The sequence below is a fragment of the Scylla paramamosain genome, chromosome 34, assembly GCF_035594125.1.
Source record: "Scylla paramamosain isolate STU-SP2022 chromosome 34, ASM3559412v1, whole genome shotgun sequence".
Classification (NCBI taxonomy): Eukaryota; Metazoa; Arthropoda; class Malacostraca; order Decapoda; family Portunidae; genus Scylla; species Scylla paramamosain.
The window spans coordinates 16,362,720-16,373,759 of NC_087184.1; the positions used below are offsets into that span (position 1 = coordinate 16,362,720).

An 11,040-nucleotide genomic window follows, 5' to 3' on the forward strand; every position below is an offset into this window, starting at 1 on the left:
AGACCTCCCAAAATCTACCCAAACCTTGCCAAACCTTCCAAAACATACAAAATTCTTCCCAAAACATACCCAAACTTTGCCAAACCTCCCCAAAAAACTTACTCAAACCTTCCCAAATCCCCACACTACCTTGTCCTGACCTTCCTAACCTTGCTAACAGAGAGATTAGTTCCGACTTCACAGCATAAAAGAGTGAGGCGCCTTCCAACAGCCACATAACAGCCGTGCATGTTTTATTCGCGCGTCGACAGCTTGCTATATTCACTTTCTTATTCTTCGCTTGAACGATGAGTGTTGGAATTGTTTGAGGCGTTTCCATTTGTTTAGTTTACTCGTGTAGTTTGGCTCTTGCTGTCGTCATTGTTTGTGTGTGTCTCCGTTTGCTTCTCTGTTTCTCTCTCTCTCTCTCTCTCTCTCTCTCTCTCTCTCTCTCTCTCTCTCTCTCTCTCTCTCTCTCTCTCTCTCTCTCTCTCTCTCTCTCTCTCTCTCTCTCTCTCTCTAAGTCATTTTTGCGATCGTGATTTTAATGAGAGCGTTTCTTTTACTTTTTTTTCTTCTCGTAGTATTTTGATGCATTTTTCAGCGATTTTTAGTTGCATTTGTACCTGGGGTCAATATAACACTCCAAAGCAGAACATCATTTTTTTTCTTTCTTTTTTTTTTTTTGCAATTTTTTGTTATTCTTCATTCATTTTTTAGTATAATTTTCATTCAGTATTTTATGTATATTTTTTTCTCGTAATCTCGATCTTATTTCTTGTATCATTTCTTGTTATAATTTTGTGCTTTTTTTTTTGTCATTTTCATTTATCTCTTCATTGTTATAATCTTTAAAGTTTATTTATTTATTGTTTTTATTTTTGGGATATTATTTTTATCAATAGTTTATCAGCAGTATCAATATTTTATCACTTTTTTTCATAATCTCATAATCTCTTTTCATGATCTCTTTTAGTTCTCCAGTTTTTTTTTTTTTTTTTTTTTTTTTTTTTTGCACATCTCTTCATTCTTATCATTTTCATCATTCTTTATATTTTATCATTTTCCATCAGCACTTTATCACCAGTATCTTGTCCAGGAGTCAGTCACCGGTGGCATGTGTGTGTGAGTGTTCCGCTTCCCGTCATTGCTGAGCGCGACTTTAAGCTTCCCATTGCAATAACAACAACCACCATTACCATTGATTCCACTTGATGTGTTCCCGTCACCTATCCATGGCTCGAGCACCACCACCACCACCACCACCACCACCACCACCACCACCACCACCACCATACGCAGGCAATGTGATTCTCCCTTCCATTATATTACATTCGCTCGCTGTTGGTGTAAAATAATCATGAGAATAAATAAAAGTACTGTACTCGTCGCTGTTTTTACTATTTTTTATTTTATTTTTTTTTATTTTTAATGGTGTATTCACTCGTCACGTCCTCTGTGATGATAACTGTAATAATTGTGGTAGTAATAGCAAGGTGGGTGATTATATATATACTTTGGTGTAGGAGATGTAGAATATTGTGTGTTGGTTATCTGGTGTTGTGTTACCTGTGTTTCTGGGTTTGTTAAATATTTTTTTTTAATCATCATTATTATTTTATCTTTTCATTTATTTATTTTATTTTTTGTTTACATTGTTTTGCTTCGTGTTTTGTGGATTTGCTGTGCTTGTTGGTTCTCTCTCTCTCTCTCTCTCTCTCTCTCTCTCTCTCTCTCTCTCTCTCTCTCTCTCTCTCTCTCTCTCTCTCTCTCTCTCTCTCTCTCTCTCTCTCTCTCTCTCTCTCTCTCTCTCTCTCTCTCTCTCTCTCTCAATCGTTATTCTTAAAAAAACATCCTGTGCATTTGTTTTTATCAGGTTGTGTTTCTTTCCTTACACTTTCCTCTCCATTCCCTTCCTTTCTTTCACTTCCTGTTCTTTTTTTTGTCTAATTTTTCCTTTCTCCATCTCTCCTGTGAACTAATTTTGCTTTCTCCACCTCCACTTTCGCTTCGTTTTTTGTGTAATTCTTTTCACTTTTGTCTTCTCCCTCTTTCCATTTCAGTTTCCTCCCTCCCATCTTCGTTTTCTCTTTTTTCCCTTTTTTTTGTTTTCGTTTTCTTTTCTTTTTTTTTCTTTTTTTCTTTTACAGAATCGAAGTTGCAGATTTCCTTTTATGTATTTTCGGATACGTGTTTTATTTCCGTGTCCATTTTCTTTTTTTTTTTTTTTTTTTTAGCTCGTTTTCATTTGAGTTTCTATTTTTACATTCATTTATGCTCTTTTTTTTGTGGATATTTATTTTTCACTTAAGTCTAGATCTTTTTCACCTGCATTTTTTTCTTATTTTTTTTTTCACTTTCATATTCAGTTATGCTTTTGTTTTAGATTTGAATTTATATTTCTTTGTTCATAACACTTCGATTCCTTTCCATTTTATTTGTATTTGGTGTTCAGTTGTGTTTTTTTTTAATTTTATTTAAGCCGTTGTTGTTGTTTTTGTTTTTGTTGTTGTTTTTGTTGTTGTTGTTGTTTTCTTTGTTTGTATGTTTAGAATCGTGTTTATTTTTATTTTTTACATTGGATTATTTATTTGTCATTTTCTTCCTTGGTTATGATCCTTTGACTTCATATAAGTTTTATTCTATCTTATCTTCATTTACCTCAAAGTATTTTGCTTCTATTTTATTCTTATCAGTTTCATTTTTACCTTATCTTCATTTATCTTATTACTATTTTTTGCTTCTGCTTCATTTTTTTTATTTCATGTCAATTTCATTATACGTTATTTCAATGTTATATATTATTTTGCTCCATATTTAATTTTTCTTTGCTTACGGTGGTTCATTCCACAAGCAATCTCTGGAACTCTTTATCCGATTATCCTTTTTCCCACTTTGTAATTTCCCATAACACCTGAGCAAAATTAGCCAATCGGATTGAACGCTTTTACTAATCAACAATTTTATATTTTCTTTGGATGCATCAATTAAACAGCTCGTCATTGCGTTTGATCAATCTTTTTTTGGCCAATTTCTTTTGGTCGAGCTTCTTTATACATCTAAAAAACCACTTACGTTATTCCATTCTCTGTTGTATTATCTGTTGTAATCTCTATTCTATTCTGCTTATTTTAGATACATCAATTAAAATACACATTATCAGATTTCGCAGCCTTTGGTTAATCTTTTCAACCAATCTCCTTTGGTCAACCTTCTTTGCACTTCTTAAAACCACTTGCATTCTTTAGCATATCCTTACAAACCGATCTCCTCCTCCTCCTCCTCCTCCTCCTCCTCCTCCTCCTCCTCCTCCTCCTCCTCCTCCTCCTCCTCCTCCTCCTCCTCCTCCTCCTCCTCCTTTAAAGACAACACAAAGACGCTTATCCACTTCCTCTCCTCCAAGACAAAAGTGCAATCCAGAAGGTACACACACAAGACACGTGCACACACATACCTTCACACCTCATTTCCCTGCAAGTGTGTGTGTGTGTGTATGTGGGGGGGGTATCCCTCTATATTCCCAAACGCTGGCACACACACACACACACACACACACACACACGAATACACACATACAATATGCAAACAACATTTAAAACAATCCCATCACATATACAACCTTGCATCCCAACACACACACACACACACACACACACACACACACACAAACACACAATTTTAACTTAACCAAACTTAACCTAACCTAACGTAACTTAACCTAACCTAACCTTCGCCACCACAAGACCACGAGGCTGGCAAAACTTTCCGCTTAATGTGATCAGCGCTGCGGTGTCTGTGGCGGTGAGAGGGAAGGGCAAGGATGGGGTGTGTGTTGTGGCGGTCTCCTGGCAGCTTTGGGTAATCTTGTTTTCGGTAGGGTGGAGAGAAGCTGTTGGAAGGGCGCCCTCATGTGAGACTAGGCGGGGGAAGAGGAGAGGAAAAGAGGAAGGAGATAGAAGAGGGGAATGGAGTAAAAGTCCAGGAAAGCAAAGGATGCAGAAGACAGGAGGGAAGGAAGTGCAGAGTAAGAGAGAGAGAGAGAGAGAGAGAGAGAGAGAGAGAGAGAGAGAGAGAGAGAGAGAGAGAGAGAGAGAGAGAGGTACCTAATGCCAGGGTGCAGCAGAGATTAGAGGAATAGATTAAAAGAGTGATCCAAGCAGTCGGCAAGCAGGGACGTGTGTGTTGTACAGGGAGATGAAGGGATTGTGTAAATTAGCAAGAGGGTGGCTAGGAATGTTGCTGAATTAGTTTGATGTGAAGAAGAAGAAGAAAATGTCCGACACGAGGAACTGAATACATGAATAAAGGAGGAGGAGGAGGAGGAAAAGGAGGGGAAGGAGGAATATTAGACACAAGAGTAATGCAATTAAAGGATAAGTGGATACTGGGTTAATTGTAGCGAGGTAAATAGAGTCTTTGAGAGAAGAAATTAGAAATACACGAAGGATGTGAATAAATTAAAGATGGATTAAAGGGAATGGAAATTTTTAAGGAATAGGTGAAAAATGTAATGGCGAATGTGATTAATTGTACTGAGCTTAATTGATAAAAGACTGTTCGTAATGGATGCCTGTTATTGAATGTATCAATTAAAATGAACTAGTATAAAAAAAAAAAAGTTGAATTATGAATAAAATATCACGTTCACAAAATGTTATGATAAAAAGAAAAGATTGAATGAAAAGTGAAAAAAAAACTAAAATTTAAAGTAGATTAATTAAGATTATATAAAAATGAGTGTTACAGAAATAAGATAAAAAATAAATAAAAAAACGTGAAATTTGTGTAAAGTCCATTTAGTGAAGTAGATAAAAAGGACACGCAATTAGAAATATGACTGAAAAAAAATAAGAAAAAAAGAATTAACAAGCAAAATAAACCTGCCAAAAAACAAAAAATATGAAAAAAGCAAACATATAAAACGGAAATTAGCAAAACCAACACAAAAAACCAAGATAAAACACAGACCCAGGTGAGGCAGACGAACAGGGCGTAACAAATAGCAATGTAAATAGATACACATTAACAAAGAAAGTTAAGAAAGTGAAATAACAAGGCCGAGGAAAGAGGAAAACTTTTGCCTGATGAGACCAAAGTTGAAAATAGCAAGAAAAGTTTGAAATGCCCCCAAAGTCCATTATTTTTCTTTTAGGGGGGGGGGATGGGAGAGAGAGAGAGAGGGAGAGGGAGAGGGTGAGGAGAGGGAGGAGTAATAGGGGGAGGGAATACGAAGAAAAATGAATAATGATTAGATCCACATAACAAGTGACATTTTCATTACGTTCCTGACAGGCTTAGATTATGATTAAAGGAGGGAATATTGGTGTGGATGTGCAGGTTTGTGGAGGGAAGGCCAGACGTGGTAAGGTGTGTGTGTGTGTGTGTGGGTGGGTGTGGGTGTGAATGTGTGTGTGAATTAAGTGGGAGTCGTTTAAGTTCAAGTGAGTGGGAGTGATGAGAGTGAGTGATGGTAAGTGTATGTGGCAGTGATGTAAGTTACTTGTGAGTGAATGATGTAAGAGTTAAGTCAGTGATGTGAGTTAAGTAGGTGAGTCATGTTAAGTGTAATGAGTGGGAGTGTTGTAATTTAAGTAAGTTTTTTTTTTTAAGTGTGAAATGTGGACAGGATGATGATGTAAGTAAAGAAAGTATGATTATTTTATGTGTTTGTAAGTCAGTTTCAGCATGTGTGGGTGGATCAGAGAGAGAGAGAGAGAGAGAGAGAGAGAGAGAGAGAGAGAGAGAGAGAGAGAGAGAGAGAGAGAGAGAGAGAGAGAGAGAAACCAACATTTCCGTGTCTATGAATACCAAATACCACAACTAACACACACACACACACACACACACACACACACACACACACACACACACACACACACACACACACACACACACACACACACACACACACACACACACACACACACACACACACACACACACACACACACAGTCTTCCTCCCACACACACTCAACATTCTCTCTCTCCCACTCACACCCACACCCACACTTTCCCCCCACCTCCCCACCCCAACACACACACACACACACACACACACACACACACACACACACACACACACACACCTTCCCCCTCCCCCCTTTCCCAACACAAGCGCAGCCAAACAAACGCTAAGTCTCACGGCCAGAGGAAGCGTCTGTCATCACGATCAATTAACGTCTGTGACACCTGAATTATTAACCAATCAGCGTCACCAATCACCTGCCCCAAACACACCTGGCGCCCTCCCTACCTCCCCCCACCCCATCGCTCACGTTCCGCCCAGGTGAGAAGAAATTAATGGAAAAAAAAAATAAATAAATTGTTCTCATGATTGGGAATAATTATAGATCTGATTTGTGTCTTAATGGTCTTGTGGGTGTAATTAGGGTGTAATTTTGTCTGTCTGTGTGTCTGTATGTCTGTATGTCCGTCTCTGTAACCTAGCTTAACCTAACCTTACCTCAGCTAACCTAACCTAAATTAACTTAAGCTAAACTAACATAACCTAAGCTAACTTAACATAGCCTCTCTCTCTCTCTCTCTCTCTCTCTCTCTCTCTCTCTCTCTCTCTCTCTCTCTCTCTCTCTCTCTCTCTCTCTCTCTCTCTCTCTCTCTCTCTCTCTCTCTCTCTCTCTCTCTCTCTAACTTAATCCAGAGCCTTAGTCTTCCTTCAACTCACGACCTTTCTGTGCCTTGTTCACCTCCAACCTTTCTCTCTCTCTCTCTCTCTCTCTCTCTCTCTCTCTCTCTCTCTCTCTCTCTCTCTCTCTCTCTCTCTCTCTCTCTCTCTCTCTCTCTCTCTCTCTCTCTCTCTCTCTCTCTAACTTAATCCAGAGCCTTAGTCTTCCTTCAACTCACGACCTTTCTGTGCCTTGTTCACCTCCAACCTTTCTCTCTCTCTCTCTCTCTCTCTCTCTCTCTCTCTCTCTCTCTCTCTCTCTCTCTCTCTCTCTCTCTCTCTCTCTCTCTCTCTCTCTCTCTCTCTCTCTCTCTCTCTCTCTCTCTCTCTCTCTCTCTGCCCCTTTCCTCATTAACTATTGACCTTTCTCTTCATAAGCTTCTTTACTCTCCTTCCTTACGGTGTTTTTATTTTTCCCTGTCAGCTTTGTTCGTTCCTCGTTTCCTTTGGTCTTCTCTTTATTCCTCCTTGTCTGTTTCCTCTTTTTATTGTCCAGTTTCTGTTTCCTGCTGTTTTTTTTTTATTTATTTATTTATTTTTTGTTCGGTGTGTGTTTGCGTGTTTCTTTCTCTGTGTTCTGTCTGTCTTTGTTTGTTTGTTTTTTGTTTGTTTTGTTTGTGTTAGTTATTTCCTTTGTTTTATTTTCTTTTTTTCTCTCTGTCTTATCTTTTATATCTATCTCATTCCCCTGTTTACTTTATCATCTTCATGCTCTTTTCATATTTGTTTTGTGTTTTTGTCTGTGTCTGTCTGTCTGTCTGTCTGTCTGTCTGTCTGTCTGTCTGTCTGTCTGTCTGTCTGTCTATCTATCTGTCTAACTGTCTGTCTGTGTCTGTATGTTTCTATATCTGTCTGTCTGTCTGTCTGTATGTGGATGTCAGTGTTGAATGTGTATGCATAAAGACTCTCTCTCTCTCTCTCTCTCTCTCTCTCTCTCTCTCTCTCTCTCTCTCTCTCTCTCTCTCTCTCTCTCTCTCTCTCTCTCTCTCTCTCTCTCTCTCTCTCTCTCTCTCTCTCTCTCTCTCTCTCCAGCATCCCATCCTTCCCCCCTTCTGGTCCCTGGTCACTTTCGGCACACTACGCAAGTTCCCGAGGCGCCAAGTGTTTGTTTCTTGCCGTGAACCAAAGTCATTTTAAGGAATGGGAACAGAATACACCTGGAGACAAAACTTACCTTTTCGTCTTAAGTGAATGTCCTGGGAATGATTCTTCACCTGCAACTTCTTTATCTTCTTACTGTTCCTCTCTCTCTCTCTCTCTCTTTTTTATCTTTCTCTCCTCTCTCTTCCTTTTTTTAATTTTTTACTTATTTCCTAATCACGTTTTTTCATTTCAATTTCTTAGGATTATTATTTTATCACTTCACTTCAAAAACTTCAAATATTCCTCCTTTTTTGTTGTATTATTATTTTTTTTTATATATGTGTGTATGTGTGAACGTGAGTATGATTCGTGTGTATTTCCGCAAAGTCACGTGCTCGGGTCTTCGTAACCGTCGGCTCCGGGAACCTTTGCAAGAGTGCACGTATTAAAGTGAGGATTACATTGGCGTCTCTGTGAGCCGCAGCGACACACCTCCTCCCTCCACGGTGGCCAGGCCCGCACTGAGGCCCTCTCGCCGCCGCACTGTGTCCGCCCCATCCCCCCTCCTCCTCTCCACCAGCCTCCCCCCGCCTTGTTTCTCTCTCTCTCTCTCTCTCTCTCTCTCTCTCTCTCTCTCTCTCTCTCTCTCTCTCTCTCTCTCTCTCTCTCTCTCTCTCTCTCTCTCTCTCTCTCTCTCTCTCTCTCTCTCTCTCTCTCTCATGGAGCTGTGAACACCTCCTCACATCATTATCATTATTAATATTGTTATTATTATTATTATTATTATTATTATTATTAGTAGTAGTAGTAGTAGTAGTAGTAGCAGTAGTAGTAGTAGTAGTAGTAGAAGTAGTAGTAGTACTGTTGTAGTAGTACTGTTAGTAGTAGAAGTGGTAATACCAGTAGTAGTAGTGGTGGTAGTAGTAGTAGTAGTAGTAGTAGTAGTAGTAGTAGTAGTAGTAGCAGCAGTAGTAGTAGTAGTAGTAGTGGTGGTGGTAGTGTTCACGTTCAGTTGATTAGAAACTTTCTTTTCTATGGAATATCTCTCTCTCTCTCTCTCTCTCTCTCTCTCTCTCTCTCTCTCTCTCTCTCTCTCTCTCTCTCTCTCTCTCTCTCTCTCTCTCTCTCTCTCTCTCTCTCTCTCTCTCTCTCTCTCTCTCTCACAGGACTGTACCTTTCAGTGGCTGATCCTGCACACTGCCTCTCTCACTTGCAGCCTGGCAGAACCTTATTGTTCCCTCACGCTAACGGATAATGCGGCTGTGTGTGTGTGTGTGTGTGTGTGTGTGTGTGTGTGTGTGTGTGTGTGTGTGTGTGTGTGTGTGTGTGTGTGTGTGTGTGTGTGTGGGATAGTACAAGATGAATAATTTTGTCTATTATAGCGTCCATTTTTCGAGTGCTTGTCATGTTTCCACACACACACACACACACACACACACACACACGTACATACATACATACATACATACATACATACATACATACATACATACATACACACACCTGCCGACATACCTACGGCGTGTCCCCTTGAGGAATATTGCAGGTATCGCCAGCTCTTGACAAGTCTGTGATGGTCGGAAGTGGTGGTGGTGGTGGTGGTGGTGGTGGTGGTAGTAGTAGTAGTAGTAGTAGTAGTAGTAGTAGTAGTAGTAGTAGTAGTAGTAGTGGTGGTGGTGGTGGTGGTGGTGGTGGTGGGGAAAGTTTTGGTATGTGCATGTATCTATGTTATAAGAGAGAGAGAGAGAGAGAGAGAGAGAGAGAGAGAGAGAGAGAGAGAGAGAGAGAGAGAGAGAGAGAGAGAGTGCATAATTGTGAAAAAAAGAGTAAGAGTTAAAAATTAAATTACCTTAAAGAAAAACAAAATAACAAAGAAAAAAATGTAGACGAGAAAAAAATAAGTGAAGATATGAGAGAGAAAAACAGACAGACAGACAGACAGACAGACAGACAGACAGACAGACATACAAACCAATGCATTCCAAACCTAATGTCTACATATAACCGCTACATTTCCCAACACAATTTTCACCTCACACATTCCTTCCCTCTCCTCTCTCTCTCTCTCCTCCCCCTCCCATTATCTCACCTCGTATGGGCCTCTCCCTCCATCCCATCCCTTCCCTTCCCTTCTCTTGCCTTCCCTCCACCTCGTAAACCTTAATTTGTGACCTTTTCCTCCTCCTCACCTGAGCTCTGTGATTGAGTGTTACCTTGAGGTCAAAAGAGGAGGAGGAGGAGGAGGAGGAGGAGGAGGAGGAGGAGGAAGGAGGAAGGAGGAAGGATGAGGGAAGTTCTGGAAGTGGAAATTGAGGAAAACCAAGCGAATAGGGATGAATATGGAAACACATGGAGGGAAAAGAGAAAGGAAGGAAGGAGAGGAAGAGAGGGAGAGAAAGAGAAAGAGGGAGAGGGAATCAGAAAGTCAAAAGGGGAAAAAAAAAGTAGAAAGGAAAGATTTTTATCCGGAGAAATATGACCGGAGAGAGAGAGAGAGAGAGAGAGAGAGAGAGAGAGAGAGAGAGAGAGAGAGAGAGAGAGAGAGAGAGAGAGAGAGAGAGAGAGAGAGGGAAGTGAAACGAAAGAAAAGAAATAGAGGGACAGATAAAGAGAGAGAACATTGAAAAAAAGAAGGTAAAAGGGAGGAAGACATATCACTGAGAAAAGAGATTTGTGTGAGTGTTGAAGTGGTTGATGAGGTGTCTTACAGAGAGAGAGAGAGAGAGAGAGAGAGAGAGGGGTAATATTATCTTCCTCTCTCACCTTTTACATCAGCCAGGTATTACTCACGTTCACGCCTCACTGCCACGGGGTAAGGAAGGTTACAACACACACTTCGTATAATTTTCACTAGATTACCTTCAATTATTACGCAACTGCAATAATGAGTAATGATTGTATTAGTAGTAGTAGTAGTAGTAGTAGTAATAGTAGTAGTAGTAGTAATGGTGCTGCTACTGTTACTGCTATTGTGGTGTATAAAGACAACTAGAGAAAGAAAAATAGTAAAAAAAAAAAATGGTAATATTAAAATGACGAACAATGAAAATAAGGATTAAATAAAATAAAAAAAGGAAAAATAAGACATTCTCTCAATAAAACGAAAAAAACAACGTAAACAAGAAATAAAAATTAAATAAAAATGAATAACAGATAAAACAACGAAAACAAGAAAAAATGCAAAAAAAAAGTAAACAAATGCATAAAATATTAAAAAAAATACATGAAGAAGAAACGAAAATGAAAAACCGAAAGTGAAAAAGAAGAACAATTAGTAAAACAAAAAAAATAAATC

General features: G+C 39.2%; 1 protein-coding gene across 1 annotated transcript in view; it reads right to left on the reverse strand.

Moving 5' to 3' along the window:
• The window catches only part of LOC135090288 (neuroligin-4, X-linked-like), a 150,777-nt gene extending 142,527 nt beyond the window's left edge, over positions 1–8,250 (reverse strand). Inside the window, exon 1 of the mRNA XM_063986932.1 lies at positions 7,837–8,250. The gene's annotated coding sequence lies outside the window, so the exon portion shown is untranslated. The remainder of the gene's footprint in view (positions 1–7,836) is intronic.
• Positions 8,251–11,040: the final 2,790 nt, after the last annotated feature.